The 16,590-nt window shown below is 44.3% G+C and overlaps 1 protein-coding gene and 1 long non-coding RNA gene across 4 annotated transcripts in view; one reads left to right on the top strand and one right to left on the bottom strand.

The window, feature by feature from the left end:
• The window catches only part of LOC138300126 (uncharacterized), a 204,260-nt gene extending 194,949 nt beyond the window's left edge, over positions 1-9,311 (top strand). Inside the window, exon 3 of the long non-coding RNA XR_011204875.1 lies at positions 9,296-9,311. This is a non-coding gene — a long non-coding RNA (uncharacterized lncRNA). The remainder of the gene's footprint in view (positions 1-9,295) is intronic.
• The window catches only part of ARHGEF40 (Rho guanine nucleotide exchange factor 40), a 309,810-nt gene that overhangs the window by 268,731 nt on the left and 24,489 nt on the right, over positions 1-16,590 (bottom strand). The gene's annotated exons all lie outside the window — the stretch shown is intronic.

Genomic DNA, 16,590 nt, shown 5'->3' on the forward strand with positions numbered 1-16,590 from the left:
AAGTCTGTTGAAGCACTTCCAGATGAAGTGCCTTCCAGAGAAGGGGTACCCATCTGCCGGTGTGACCCGTGACTCTCTCTAATCCTGGGCAGGCAAAATGAAGCGAGAAAGGAAGAGCAAAGCTAAATCAACATAAATGGATTTGAAATCAGTAGTCCTGAAGGAGCTTATTTCGCCTTCATGCATTTCGCTAGAACAACACATTCCGCTGACAGTGCTTTCTTGAGGTTTAATATCCGCATCGTCAAGATTAGGCCAACCATGGGCACTGAACCACCGCTGTAACTGCATGGCCTAACTCCAGTATTAAAAATTAAAGTACCTCCTTACAATTGGCTCAAAGCTGGACATGTGCCACATTCTGTTCACCGTATCTCACACTCCTCAAATGACCATCCTGAAGGCATGTTTCACGAGCTCCCCCAGGCGAGCCTTTAGCCCTACACGCTGCAAACAACGAGCCACAAAAGCGAAGGAGCCTTGTTTGCTTCTGGCAGTGAGTGGCCATTGACTGCAACGGAACTAAACAGGCGTGTGGGGGAAATGTCTTTCCTTTGCTTGGTAAAAAATGTAATCCTTTTAACAGGTCACCTGCAAACATCCATGTCTATTCCACATTTTCAATATACTCTGCAAATGACCACTCTCTCCTCACCAGGGGAACCCTGGCCGTAGTTCCATCATAACTTTAGAGTTCAACTTAAAACGAGTAATACAGTAACAAACACCCCCTTGCATACAGTGTAAAAGGAACATTAACATAACACAAATGAAAAAGTCATCACCAACCAAAGGTAGCCAGGCTTAGGTCATCTCTGTATCTAAAACCGTCAGAGGTTACAAAAACCTGCTGAGGCTGCACATCGGGTTACTAATAAAAAATACAAAAATTAAAGACCTTGACAAAACCCAAAGCCAGTGCTTGATAACAACCAAAGATACCATAAACTGACAGGCCTTAATAAAATTCACATAATGCTCTTGATAATATTCTAGATAATACCCTAAGAGAGCCTGTGATAAAACCCAGATACAACCCTTGATAATATCCAATTAAAAGCCATGATTGTACCAAAAGACAGTCCTTGATACGATAGAGGTGATACCAATGTCAACCCTTGATAATTCCTAAATACAGACTTTGGGTACGAGCAAAAGTTCTACTTGAGTAGCGTTAGTCAGTTCTTGATAATATCCAAAGACAGGTCTTTATAAATACCCCAAAACGGCACTAGATACCACCAGTGATTGGTACGATCAGAGGTACAGCCATACAACGAGCCCAGTGGGTGTGAAAAACATTAGATGCATTTACAGCATTATTTGGGAAACTAGTTTTGCTGAGTCTAGTTTCACAGGGTGGGAACCCGGTTTCTCTCCTGGGCACAATAAGCAACTCCAGGCCGGGTGGACTTCAATGTAGGAGTTCTTAGTAGAGATCTTTTTAAAATTGTTTGAATGTTGATGATTCTGAAGGTGTGTGCTATGAAATGGAATCCAAAATGTAAGTGGTTAAAATTACCTGTCGGTAAACTAGAGGTTTGTGTTAGTGTTACCAATGGTAAGAATAAAAATGGTACAAAAAACCAAAAGGATGCTGCGGGAAACAACTGTTCCTCTCATCCACCAGTCAAGATCTTTCACTGATCTACATTGGACCCCATGCAGAGTTTGTGGCCTCTATCAGGACCATAGAGTTCTTCATATCACCCCAAATACAATATTCAACTCTTATTTTAGCTAATGTTAAGAGGCACGGAGTATGCAACCAAGGTGAAACCATGTAAATACAATAAGCTGTTCTAAACCAGCTTCCTGTACTAGTAGGACTAAATACAACTACAAGCAGTTTTTTTTATCTCTCTTCAGCAATAATTATTAGGTGCTTCACACTTCATTAAAGTGATGATAGTAGCATCTCTGGCAATTCCTAGTCAATACCAATTCTTGAGTGAAAATTCACAGCAAACACATGCAGCAAGCTTACACTCTAGTACAGGCTTCTCCAACGAGTAGCTTGTAAACTACTGGTAGCTCTCCAGCTACCTCTACGTAGCTCTCCTGTGTGCAGCCCAGACTAATACATTGGAAGCTTTTGATTGTTTGAATTAATATAAACAAAAATGTTAAAAGTGTGCATTTGAGACCAAATGTGTGTATTTTTAGAACTCACAAGCTGATGATTGGAGAAACAATGGTTGGATTTCGGAAATATATTTGAAGATGATATTTCAGAGACAAATCATTTAGTGTTGGGCAAACTTATTACTACTATTATTACCTTGATGCCAGGGGCGTTGCAGCTATGATGTTTGTGTATTTCTGATGTAAAGACATTCCAAAGTGACACATTTTTTTTTTATGTGACTGCTAGAAACCCTGCCTGATGCATGGAGGTGGTCACTGTTGCTGATCTTGGTTGCCACTAAAGTAACCTTGTTAAATAAAAGGTTGGAGACTCCTGCAGTCTAGTAGCATTCTTCTGCTGGATGAACATAGAGGTTGTGAGCTTATCCTAAGCTAATATGTCTTAAGGTCCCTAGCAAGATGCAGCCAAATAATCCTCATTGTCAAACTCTGATGAGAAATACAGCTTAGATTATAGCATTAGGATAACAGGCATTATGACATGTCAAAATCATTTTGTGAAGGGTATGCCCATACCTCCTCAAGAATTACCCAGTCTGAGTAACTAAAATCCTTGGCATCCCAGAATCCGAATATTAACTAGAGATCGGGCGACCATGTCCAATTCCCCACACTGGGGTGTGATGTACCTGCGGACAACATACGATGTTGCACGCCTCTTTGTTACAGAGAGCAGTCGCACCACATAATGAGGACCTCTCCACATCATTAAATGATAAAGAGACTCGTAATTGGATAAAAACTGACTTGAGGGAATACATACAGAAAAGTGTCTTGGATAGTGCTGGTTATTGGAGAAAATTATTGGGGAAAACAGTAATGAAAGGTCAAGCGGCCGTTTCCACATTCTAAAGTGACACAAAGATCCATAACTGGGTAAAAACAGACTCTAAGAACATATGTTGTCAATTGTATTTATAACCGAATCTCATATGTGCAACACTGGGGAAAAAGGAACGCTGTTCCTTTTAGTGTTCGCGACATGAGAAATGAAGTAATATAAGATGCCCAAAAAAGCAAAGCCTAGAGCGCAGATTGGATGGTCTCACGCACATGTAACCATCATAATGTAAGCAGGGGAAAACAGCTGAAAGATGTTAAAAGAAAAACTAGTTTAACTATGTGCTGCTAACAACTAAAATACATAGGATACAGTTGCTCTGTCACAAAGTTACAATAAGTTTCCAATTCAATTAGAGCACAAATGTAAAATGTATCCCAGTGGGCTACTCGTGATATGAGTGCATGTACTATCAATACATTATTATATTAGGAAGCCATCTCTGAAATGATGTAAGGCAATGGAAATAAAATAGGTCGTGTGTGTATAATAACAAAAGGAACATACATCTAAAAGGATACAAAGTTTTCTCATGATGCCCCTGACAAGGTGAATAGAAAAAAATTGTCTTGAATTCATAAACGGAAATGTTTAATATTTGATAAGGTCAAGTGTATTATTATCCCAACTGAGATGAAAGAATGTTGTCATTTACGCCACTGACATATGTCCTCAGTTTATACACCCATCTCTAGTTCTTTACCAAAAGTTGTTTTTTGAAGGCGCCTGGGTCCATATGGTCAGATAGTTTTTTTTACTTATAGCCCTTGTTATGCCGTTCTCATGGGGTCTTTTTCAGGAAAGGATATGTTATCCAGGTCCAAATTCGATTTCTTTAGTTGCAATTGCACAGAGCAAATGAAACTAAAAAAAGCTTTAAAAATCCCAGTGACAGCCCTTGCTAATACCCAATGACTGCTCTTAATAATACCAAATTATAGACTATTTCACTGCCCAAAGCCAGCCCCTGCTAGTTCCCAACGGTAGATACTAGCCAAAGAAAACTCCTGATAATACTCAAAGGGAGCCCCTGAAAGTACCTGAAGACCTCTCCTAACTACACGAATGACAGCCCTTGATAATTCCCAAATACAGACTATGATGTTATGCAAAGACAGCTTTTGCTTCTACCCAGAGTCAGTTCTTTATAATATTCAAAGAGAGCTCTCGCTAATACGCAATGACAGGCTTTGGCAAACACAATTACAGACTACAGTACCATACAGTACCACCCAGTGCCAGTTCTTGACAATACCCAAGTATAGACTGTGATATTACCAAAAGACAGCCCTTGCTAATACCCAAAGTCAACAACTGATAATAACCAAAGGCAGCACTTGATATCACTCAAAGTCCTCTCTTGATAATACCAATGACTGCCGTGTCATCCTTGATGACAGTCAATGACAGATATTAGAGAAACTGCATGGAACTACATTCTCAGGTTATACCAACCACTGGTTCATATTCATTACAGAATATAGACACTAACACAACGTCGTACAATAATTACTATGTATAAAGTTTCTCTCACTCTTTACCTTAGGAGTAAATAATTTTCATAATCAGTAACTTCTGACACTGCTACTGCAGATCTTGCTATAAACAGCCCTCACCTCGATAAAAGCAAGTGTTACCATGAGGTGTCCCATGGTGGTCAGCAACAAAGGACAGCAGGGTCGTTCCAAAGAAGGCAACACCAGGAGTGCCCTGAAAACTTTACCCTTGGCGCACTGCAAGCATGTCAAGGGAAGTCAGCACTTCTCAGGTTCCTCGGGTGACCTTTGTTTGCAGGCTGAAGAACAAAGCTCTGACGAAGGAGGCATGGGGAGGGAGATACTCTAAAATACTATATATAAATATTAAATAAATAAAATAGCATACACGGTATAAAGAATCGCCCAGACACAATATCACTTCGCTCAAAAAGGACTCTTTCATTGGCTTTAAAAAAAAAAGGAAAAAAAGAAATGAAAAATAGAAAGAGGTCAAAAGTTGGTCTAATTTCAACAAATATAAAATATATGACATCTTAAAATTTTAGGAGCCAAGTGAGAAAATAGTGATCAAGAACAAGAGAGAAATGATTAATCCTATGTATTAAGAATAAAGATTTACAATTATTTTCGTTGCCCGTATTTCGTGTCTCTGTTCAAGATATTAGGAATGTTTGTGAGCCTCAAAGCTGGCACAAGGTTAATGGTTGCAATGGCGAAGACACTGCAAAACCTGTACAAAAACACTGCATACAAGGAACTGAGGAGCGTGCAAGCTGAAAGGGGAGAGGGCAGTAGGAGACAGCACCCTCAGCCTAGCTTGCATTGCCCATGCGCACTGGCCGAGCATTCCAAGGTCAAGGGCAGCCCTAAGCCAATAATGCAACGGACGCTTTACGTCACAGCACGTACAGGCAGTACCTTAACTGGCATGAAAGACGTGTGGAGGTGTGGCCAAGAAGTTACTTAGAATCCCTTCCAAAATGCATAAATCATGCAATTAAAAGCGTGACATCAAAACGTGTGAAGTAGATCCTTTGCTTGATAGAAAACTATTACCCTTGCCAAAGCTTGTTAACGTTTATGTTAACCATCAAATGCGTAATCGCAGATGCTCTTTTTCTCCTTTATCTATAGAGCTTCATAATTCACACATTCTCTTCTTCCACTTCATCACTGCCTTTCCACTCTCTCCTGCATGTACCTCCTTAGGCCTCTCAGCTGCTACATCCGCAAAATTTAACAATTTACCGTCTCTCTCTTTCTCTGTCTCTCACACACAGAAAAAACCTCCACACTTGTTGTCTCCAAATTTCCGTTCCTTTACCGCTGTCAAGATTTCAACAGCTGCGTACCCCCTTCACACACGTTTCAGTATTGTAATCACAACCGGCACGTATGTGACCATTACTTTTTAGGAAGGCCAAAGACTGGAAGAGCAGGTAGTCGGTGCACATCCATGAGCCAGTGAGACACTGAGGAACTCGCACGGTCTGCAGCTCCAACCCCACACCTCTTAATCCTGCTCGCCCATCACGGAGCATCCTGCACACCCTGGACCCACCCAGATGCCTAGAGGTGACCCATTCGCCTCATGATGGCCCCGTCTCCCATGGCAAGGATGGCAGATCTGACAGCTCACTCCGGGTCCCTACTTTGCAGGGCAGTGTGCAGGCAATCCTGGGGCAGGGTGGCACTTGCCAGGTTGGGTGTAAGTAGACTTAAAGCTCCGGAGGCCACCTGGCGAAGAGTTCAGGGCAAACAAGGCGGACACAGAAAAGCAAACAGGGGGCTTGTGGTCGAGTAGCCCTGTTATGCCACGTCAGAGGGTTGGCACTACTGTGTCCATTCTAAGGCTCTTGTTTACAACCTCTGCCAAGGCAGCAGGTCCAATATGACTCCAAAGAATCCTTCAAATCAACATTCAGAAGGGGATGTATTTTATTAAAACATAACTGCATCCAGGTGTGGAGGGACGCAATGAATGATGGGAGAAAGAAAATCCAGCGGCATGAAATAAACTGCTGGGGAGAGGGAGCATGGGACTCTAAAAATCGAAGAACTTTAGAGCATATTTTGAGGTATGGATAATATTAAGGAAGAGGAATCCATTGAGCTCCGTTGACTTACACAAGGGTGATTCACCTTTTCTTCCTACATTCTCCAGCCCAGTAACAACTGCGCTTTCTCTTTTGCAAGGAGAAACCCAGCCATTCTTTACCATCAGGGGCGGCCGACAACTACTGTGAGTGGTGGGGCGGCCAAATGAGTGGGGCTGGATGCGAAGAGGGGGTAAATACAACAAACAAAATAAAATTAAAATAATTTACCTTGCTTGCAAGGTGACCTTCTCCTCACTCCGGTTTCCATCTTCTGTCCAGGCTCCAACTCCCTTAACCAATCCAGGCACTGCTCTCATGCACGAGCATGAGAGCAGTGCCAGGATTGGAGGGAGCGGCCTCTCTCTGTGCTCCCGAGGGCACTGGAGTCCTGTGCTTGCTCTCAAAGAGCTGGCTTGAGAGGTTTAAAGTGTGCATGCTGGCGTTGCAAGACTGGCAGCCAAAGAGACACGCGCACTTTAAAATAGTGCGCAGGCAGCAACCACTCCTCCCTGTTGCTGGCACTTAGCTAGCCCCGTCCCGTCGTGACACTCGGTTCGGGTCAGAGGATTTAAAAAGTGGTGATAACTTAACTTTATTACCATTTTATTTTTTATCACTGGGCATTTTTAACGGTGAGGTGACGCTCCTCTGCTATAATGGAGGAGCCGCCCCTGTTTACCATCCTATGCAAACACCTTTGATATTCACACAAAAAAAACCAAGAGCTATAGATAATGAACACAATCTTCTATAAGCTGAATCCACAACTAACCATACTTGGAAAAGAGATGAGATTTTTGTCTCATGTCATCAGAGGTTAAACACACACTTTTAGGTCACACATTGTTTGAATATAGATTAGTTAGGATCTGGCTTACAGAACCAGGACTCACTGGCTGTCGGCAAAAATGCACAACTTTTCTGGGAAGGAGAAGCTCCGGACAATCATGTTCACAGTGACAAAAACAAGCAACACAGAAGGTAGCTAGATATCCAAGTGAGAGAGAGAATATAGTTTCTGCACAGATGTTACAACTGCACTGAAACAGTTTTTATCATCTCCAAATATATTACACCCCGAATGTTTTACATTGTATACAGGACATGTTCTTGCTGTGCTGCAAACAACACAACCTGATCATGCTGTGATGTCACACAACACCCAAGGCAGGGGCAGAAACTGGCTGCAGTGGAGGTACATGGAGTCAGAAGGCTGGTGCAGAGGAGCAGAACACTCAAGGTAACGTGGGGCGCACCCAAGTGATCTGGAGGCAGAGGGATGGTGGACTGACACAGAGCTATCCCTGCAGGGGGCAGAGGACCCTCACAGCCCAGGTAGGGTCCTCTGACCTCAGAACAAGGGCCTCCAAGTACCTTTCTTCGCACAGACTGCTCATGGGGCAATACTGCCATTATTTATTTAGCAGAAAGGAAAAGGCCTATTTTGCTGCATAATACTGTCTGAGAGCAAATCTAATCTCCCAGTCGGCATGAACCAGAGATCTCTGGACTTCACAAGAGTTTATTATTTTAACTGTTTTGCTCATCCACGTGAGACCTCTGCTTTTTAAAAGGAAAATCTGTGACTGTACTCTGACCTTAACTGATCATCTTTACTACACTGCAGTGCCCCGACCTTCTCACCACCTTCTTTGAGTGAGTCTTGCTTTGTTGACATATTCATGCTTTTTTAGGGTCAAACACATTCTGCCACTTCATTCTAGACTGCAATTTTGAGGTCTCACCTGTGACCGTGCTTGCCCTGCATGTGCTCTCGCTCGTGAGAGACATTGTATACAGCACTCTTATTTGCAGGCTTCTAATTGGCTACCATGTGCTGGCTTTACTTCTTCTTTCGGCTGGAGCACGGACCAACTACTGATTGCTTCAGCTTGATTGCTGTCCTTCGACTTATTGCGCTGTGGCTGAGGCACTACTTACATTTTTTATTCTTCCCTGTTGTGCTTGTTGAATCTCTTGCCATTTGTGGCTATGTTTAACAAACACTTCAAAGAAGCTCTTTTCTACTTTGAAATGGATGTTTATTCTGACAACAGATCTTATCTAATTCCAAATATATTTTCTCTAACACATACATGGGTGCAACTGCTTTCTTTATGTGTTAGGATTTTTTGTCAAATGTCTTTTTTTTTCCTTTTTGCACATGGGGAGATTAATTGATTTGCTCGGAATCACAGGGGTGTTGTGCCGAGAGCTAACAAGCATTGGCAAATCCAATAGATTTTGCCTTTGAGACTACTGGCTCTGCTATTACCGTTTGTTCCTGTTGCACAGCATGGGAATCACTGAGTTTGTCAAAGATTTGTACTAAAAATAATAATAAAAGGACTCTGATGCATCCAGTGCTAATGCAGGTTAGAAAAAAGTGCATTAGCCCTGGCAGTGTAATAGTGCTTTTTAAAATTAGTTTTAGCCACACTGCAAAGCATCCGTAGCTACCTGACATTAGCAAAGCTACTAGCTCTCATAGGCGAGACCTATTGGCTTTGTCAATGTTTGGTGGATCTGTGACTTGGACAAACCAGCACATATGGTGTTTCAGTAGCTCAATGTAAATGGGGCACTGTCTCTTGTTGGCAAAATCTTCTCAACAGAGGTAGCTGGTAGTTTACACTTCTTACCACAGAGTTGGTTTAGGGGTCAAAAGACACCTCAGTATAAAATAAGATCCATTTTGCTTTTTGTAGGAATTGGACTTTTCTTCATCCACGACGTTCCATGCTGAAAGCACTTGGTTACCTTACCTTGGCTCCAGAGGCCCCCTCCCAACCAGAGATGTAGCGGAGTGTCGGCAGCCTACATCTGGAAGCACAGGTGGCAAAGACCAATGATCTGTTCAAGAGCAGCACATGTACACATTGCAAAGAAGTGGGGAAAGTGGAGATCCCTAAAGAATCCTGTTTTTCGGCTGGTTTAATTTGAACCTATCCACATTTCATGACACTGATTAGAAAGGAAGTAGCTGATACAGTTCTGTAGTGTATCTGTCCTATATTGTACTGTACTGGGAGACAATAACTGAGGGAAAGAGTCTAAGCCATCCTTTCATGTCCATTTGCATGAATAGATACTAGACACCTGATTCTGAAAGAACCTATAAAAGTGTGAATGGGGGGATTTGGTAAATGCGAAGGTTGATTGTGACACAACTAAATAGCTACAATTGAAAGTCAAATCTCACTTGTATGCGACTGTTCGCATTTAATAATTTTCTCTTTTCAACAATCACTGATTATATATTTTGCTCACATGAAATGGCCCTTTTCAAATGTACCTAACAAGTTTACCTCCCCCTGTTTTAAATTGTTGTCACTTTGAGTCTTTAACAAACTGATGTGTAGAAAACTCGATTTAAGGAGATTGATTATCTGCACTAATAAAAACTACGGGTCTGCGAAATTTGCACAATTCGTTTTCCCGTAATTATATGAAAGTTTAGAAAAATTACACAAAAACATTTGCAATTATACGAAATGCAATTGCACTATTTTTTAGTGCGAAATGTGTCCTCTTGACAATTTTTTATGTGAGGAAGCCTTTCGCACTAAAAAAAAAGGGCAAAAAAATAAAGGAACTGTTGACTGCCGCTCCATTACGTTGCTCCCGAGCATGGCGCATCCGCAGTACATTTGTATCATGAATAGTTCATAATCACATTTTACTCACTCATGAGTGGAGTAATCATGTCATCGCGTAATGTTGGGAATTCTATGTATCTAGCATATTGTGAAATTCTTGAAATTATGAGAATTACACCGCTGTAATTTAAACTTCGCCCAGGCTTAATAAAAACGTAACATGATCATGGAGCTTTAGTGATCTGTGAATGGAAGACTACATGCATGTGCCATGGCACACTTTCTTTAATGTATCACAAGTATATGCATTTGAGGTAATACATCATCACTGGTATTAACTTCATGAATTCCAAACACAAAAGATATCAGAAAAGTGAGAGACTTAAAGAAATGTTTACTTTCTTTTATGCAGGTTTCATTGCATGAGAGGTATGACTGAATATTTATAGACACCTCTTATTTTGCAATGTAGACCCACCTGAAGCTTTCATTTCTTTGCATTGAAAAATATTTTTACATGAATGTCTGGTTTATGTATGAGTACACACACAGTGTACATATTTACTTGCATTTATCATTTACATGGCATGTCTGTACCTCTGCTTTGAGTGGAAAATCGATCCATTCCAATTAAACTGAAGGGTTCTAAAGGGTTGTAACCTCACAAACAATAATTTAGTCAATCTGCTTTTCTGGGTTTGTTTTCTGATTTTCAGGATTTCACGAAGGACACCTTGGGATGCCAGTGCTAGTTTGTAGTTCTTGTCTACAGACAGCTTTAAGGAGTGGACTTAAAGTTGGCTTCGGGTGCACTGCTATGTAGTAATTCAATGTGGTTCTTGTCTATCTCAGTTCCCTAGTGCTGATCCGATGGGCTGTGGAGGCGCATCTGTCCCTCACAAGGTGGATTTAGGTCTCACCATGCTTTGATTGGTTGTGCTGTATCCTTCCACTACTGTCTTCATGCATTGCACAGCATAGGGGACTTTTCTCCTTGCCTCCCTGCCCCATCGCCTCCCCCTCCAACCCCCCCCCCCCATAATTTATGCCAAAATGCCATATTAGAGCACTCTCCCTCCTCCCCCTGCTGGTGGGGTGCCGTAATCGGCCAGTGATCATCTGTGAATGGTTTTGAAACAATCGTAAAAGGACTTCCGGTGTGTGCACATGAATGTGTACTGTGATGTCTTGGAATTTCGTTTTGCTTTTAATTATGGCGATCTTGAAATTGTATTTTTTAAGAGAATACAAGATGGCCACAATGCATGCACGTGGACGACAGTAATCATGGAAAAGGTTTTTAAAAAAATGAAATCTTCCGTATTAGGAAAGCCAATATGTCTGCGCCTGGAGTCGGGGACGAAGCCTATTGGCCTAGCCGATGCACGGTTGTTCATTATATAAGTGCATGGTTCAGGGGTGAAGGTGTGCAGTCATTCCCGGATCTTTTGTGGCACATTGGGCCCATGAGTCAAGGTTTTCACTGCAGAGACGGGGACTGAGGACGGTTTCAAAGCACAGCAAGTGGCATTTTACTATACGGGTTGCATTTCCCTGATTATATTTGAAAGCGCCTTCCTGCATCAGGTGATGCCCAGAGCTTATGGTTAGAGGCCATGCACTGCACAGGTAGGAAGCACTTACCGCCAACATAATAGGCCTCTTATTACAGGACCACGAAACTCACTCGCTCATTGCAGGCAAAACTCACTGCAGTGAGCGAGTGACGTCACCGCTCACTTCCGGCAGGATAGCAAGGCAGGGCCCTTTCACTGAGTGGCCGTACAGTAGGAACCTCCACTCCTGGGGTGAAAGCTTTTCACTGCAAGGGTTGTTTTATCTTCAGGTTCAGAGGCCCCCTCATTGCAAGGGTATGAGCAACTGAAGTGCGACTGCAGCAGTAAAGACTTTTCACTGTTTTGGCGGGAGCCCACTGGGGTCCCGAGGCAGAGGGAGATCTGGGGTGGAGGAGAGGGGGCGGGCCTAGGTTGGTAGAGTCTCAGATTCTAAACAGAGGCGAGAGCAGCTGAGCGGGGAGGGGCGAGCTGGGAATACTGCCAAGGAGCTATAAATACCACCAGGGAAGGCCGGGGCAAGGTAGACACGGAGGCTGGCACACCAACCTGAGACCACCCACCTCGAATGACTCTCCCAGCCACAGACGTGCGACGGCCTCAGACCTGTTCTTACACAGACAGTTCACCCCACACCTCTAGAGACACGTGCCCCGTCACCTTCGCTAATTCACACTTCACTCTATTCATCATCTGCACCTTCACTTCCTCTCATCTCTTTACTTGTCATCGCCGTCACCTCTCCCCTCTTCTTACTCACTTCCTTCAATCGTTTTCGCCACCTCTCACCCCAACACACCTCTCCCTTCTGCCGGGCACATATATCCAGCCACCCCATTAGTTTATACATATATCCATCGCTCCACGAGTTCTGTTTCTCACATCGTTCACGCTTTCCTCCTCTCTCCACATCTTCCCAATCTGTTGTTCACAAGAGCTCACTCTTATCTTACTTTGAGCTAAACAACTAGCGGGCGCGTGTAACTCGCGCAATTCAGTGTAACGTAATCACGTGGAATAACCTAAAAATTCAGCGAGATTACGCTTGAATTACGCAACAAGAGTATCTCTGCATTTAGCAATATCTCCTAGCACAAAAATGCCCTGACATAAGGATGCTTTTTGTGCTAGGAAGTAGCGCTAAATGCAGAAGAACACAAATAGTGAGTGCCCGCCAGCTAAATATGCTCTAGGGTAGGGATTTCCCCCCCTAAATTACTCTTAATTACGTGAGGAGTAATTGCGTAATTATCAATAATTATGTGTCAAAGTGTGACAAAGAATTACCAAAATTACTCCAATTACTCAGGCGTAATTGAAACTCAGCCCAGGCCTATATACAACCCTCCTCTTCCTCACCAAATCGCATTACGATTCTTCCACACATCCCTTGTTTTTCTTCACCTCTCTCACTCCTCCTCGCCTCCACTTTTCTCACCATGTTTCCCTCCTCCCCAGTCCTCCCCACTTCATCTCATCCCTATCTCACACCTGCTTTTTCTTCACATTTCCTATCTCTCAGTCTTTTTTCTCGCCCTCTCCACCACAACACTCTACTCACCATGCTTCCCTCTTCCCCATTTCTCTATTCCTGTCCTTCCTATTTCCTCACATCCCTGTTTTCTCCTTCACCATTCCCCTCCTCCTTCAAATGTCTTCCTCCTTGTGCTCTTCATCTGCGCCATATCCTCTTCCTCCACATCTCCCGCTCCTCACCACGACCCCCTCGCTGCGGCTGTGGGGTGAGGTCTCTTCAGAAGGCTGCTGTGCGTTGAAGAGGGTGGGAGTTCTTTAGAGGGGGAGCGTGAACAGAACATACACCACAAAGCTCTATTGAGGCTGGGGCATTAATTATACAAAAAGCCTAAAAAATGCAGAAGAGGAAACAGCCATGAAAAGAGCTCTTTCAGGCGAAAAGAGCAGAGCTCGCCCACAGTCACGCCGGCGAGAACACTTCATATATCACTGCAGACCAATGTACGCTACCGAGATCTCTTTATGTCACCAAGACCACTTTGTATGTTACGAGGGACACAAGACCACTTCATAATTCACACCCACGAGTGCGATAGGCTGCAGAGACCACTTAGCCTGCTGAAGACCACTTCCTTTATCATCAGAGAATGCTACATGGCTCCCAAGAGCGTTTCATCTATCATCAGAGGTCACTTCACAAGAAACATCGCCCAAAAAAACACTACAAGTCACCCCAAATCACTTCACAGAGCACCCAAGTCAGCTGTATGCCTCCTGAGACTACTTCACAATTCCATTACACTCCCATGCTCCCATAACAAGTAAGACAATCTTACTGGTTTGAAAGTCACTCCAAGCCGAACTCACCTTCATTTAGCAGTATTTGGACCTTCTGACTTTTTCCAATAAAATGTGTGAACTAGTTTCTGTTGTACCAATCGTAAATGCGAATCTAGTTTCCATGGAGCAGTATCATTACAACCTAACCCACACAGCTTTGCTCAGTTCTTTACCTAAATTCTGTTCCTTCTGGCGCATGCATTTACCACAACTCCTCGTCTTCTCTATTTCTGTATGGAAAATTAGCTTCTAAACTGTCTCAGTTGATAGAGTTCTGCTTTGAATCAAGCCAATGAAAATATACTCAGAGCGCCCATTCGTTCGCAGTTTGTTTCCAGTGGTTAATTTGCGCCTTTGGGCCCCACAGCAAGTCATTGAGATGACCGTGCCACCATAAAATCCTGCATTTAACGGAAAGTTAAAATATTGCGAAAGGCTACAGAAATAAAGAAATACAACCAATCCATTATGCTAACTCCACATTGTAAAGCATGTTTCTAGTGGGAGTACAAGAGGAAATCCACAAAACCTGCAGTCACACAGGACCCATACACTCATGGCTCACGCTACCACACACCTGTACAACATGTACGTGCTACATACACATTGAACGTAGCAAAGGTCCCGCTTACATGAGACGGGGCAGAACTTTACTATGGTGAGGCTAGAAGGCCGCATGCTCATCAGTAGACACCGGTAACAAGGCCTGTCCCATTACTACCAATTACACGGGTCGCCACTGCCAGCCTCAAGTAATTGCTAAAGAGGACTTGGTGTGCAGAATCAGACCACAGAGATCTCAAAGTCACCTACTATGATCTTGATCATGGTGTCTGCCGAGGCCGAAAAAGGTCAAAATACCCCAGGGATCCACCTAAGGGTAACTCAGGGGTGCACTATGGCAAACCATGCAAGCGACCTTCCTAAGCACTGAGCTAGGGCAGTAGCCCTGAGTTACTATTCAGGATCAATCAGACCAATCGATCAATCGCTCCAGGAGAGCTCAGAGTGGTGGGGCACACACACCTCCAGAGCGTTTGAGATACGAGATTGCCTCTAGGTGGAGTTTAAAGACGGGCAGATGGTTAAATTCAGACCTGGCATGAAGGTAGTATGCCTGGGATGACGCTTGTGGATAGGGAGGTGTTCAAGAGGTTGTCAATGGGAGCAAAAGCAGGCAAGCTTCTGCAGATGTGGCTCACGTCCCGAAGCTCAGCTAGAGGCAAGGATGCCCTGAAGGTCAGAATCTTTATGAGACGTGGTTCTGTGACCAGCGTGAACCCCTGGATGTGAGGCTGCAGACTGGGGCCCCTGCGTCTGAGTCTGGAGGAGGGGGGAGATGGAACGCTTTCTCCATCTTCTTATGAGCTCTGTGACATCGTATGAAGAGTGATACTTCTCACAGAGGAACACAGGGCTGTAGGAGGCGCCTCTGAAGAGCAGAGGATGGACAGAGGGTTATAAATGACGGGACGTGTCCCAATATTCCAAAGCTCCTTCCCGCCTTTTCCAGTTTTACTTTGAACATACTTCCGTCGGTGGGTGGAATGCTCTCACATCCCCTCCCAGGCCCCTGAGGGCAATGCGGGTCGTTATGCTCCTGGCACATGCCGGCCAGCACAGGAATAGGGTATCACTCTCACTCTGACATCACTCTGCCTCCCGCTGGCTCCCGCGACCAGCCTGCTTTTGTACTCAAGGGCCCCGGCGGGCCGGGCAAACAAAGCGCGCTGAGTACTGCGGGGGACAGGCGTCGTCAGCGGCTCACACAGCCTGGCGCTTCTTCTGACGGGAGCCTCGCACTTCTGGCGGGAGGGAGGGGATACCTGCCAGCGCGAGGGCCAAGGTGGCTCCGTGGACTGCCCCGCGCTAGGTGACTGCTCAAACACCTCGAGGGTTGTGGTGCCACAGTGTCGGATTTTCTACGTGTAGTATGGCACTGCCCAGTTACTGTAGCCTACTGGGTCGAGATATTGACCCAACTTAAGCGCGCGACAGGGTGGGATGTGCCACGCGAGATTAAACAATGTACAGTACGACTGCTTCCTGAAAATCCAAAAAAGAAACTGAGCAAGCAATTCACTATACTAGGGCTTCCAGTGACAAACAGGCCATAGCGATTAGTTGGTTGAGTGTTCCCCACCAACCCGGCGCGGGAGTCCTGGGAGCGAGACCGGTGTGAATGGGCGGGGCGGAGGAGGCACACGAGGAGACCCCGCCGAGATGCCAAGGCGGCGGCGGATGCCCTGCTTTCCTGGGGCGCAGCGGCGCAAGCATTGCTAAGTGTTCCCGACAGACAGTGTTAATACAAACTATGCTGTTTCGGTTGTAGATCAGAATACTTTTATGGTTCTTTGTTCGAGCAAGCTACGGTAACTCATCGCTGTAGTGCAGGCGCGGGCTGCTGACCTTTTCATAATAACGATAGTAGATTTTCCACCAAATATCAACCTGTCCCGCTACTTCACTAACCTGTTGAATGGCCGAGTGCTCCTACATGATGTCCTGGGATGT

This window comes from Pleurodeles waltl, chromosome 6 (genome assembly GCF_031143425.1).
Source record: "Pleurodeles waltl isolate 20211129_DDA chromosome 6, aPleWal1.hap1.20221129, whole genome shotgun sequence".
Classification (NCBI taxonomy): domain Eukaryota; kingdom Metazoa; phylum Chordata; class Amphibia; order Caudata; family Salamandridae; genus Pleurodeles; species Pleurodeles waltl.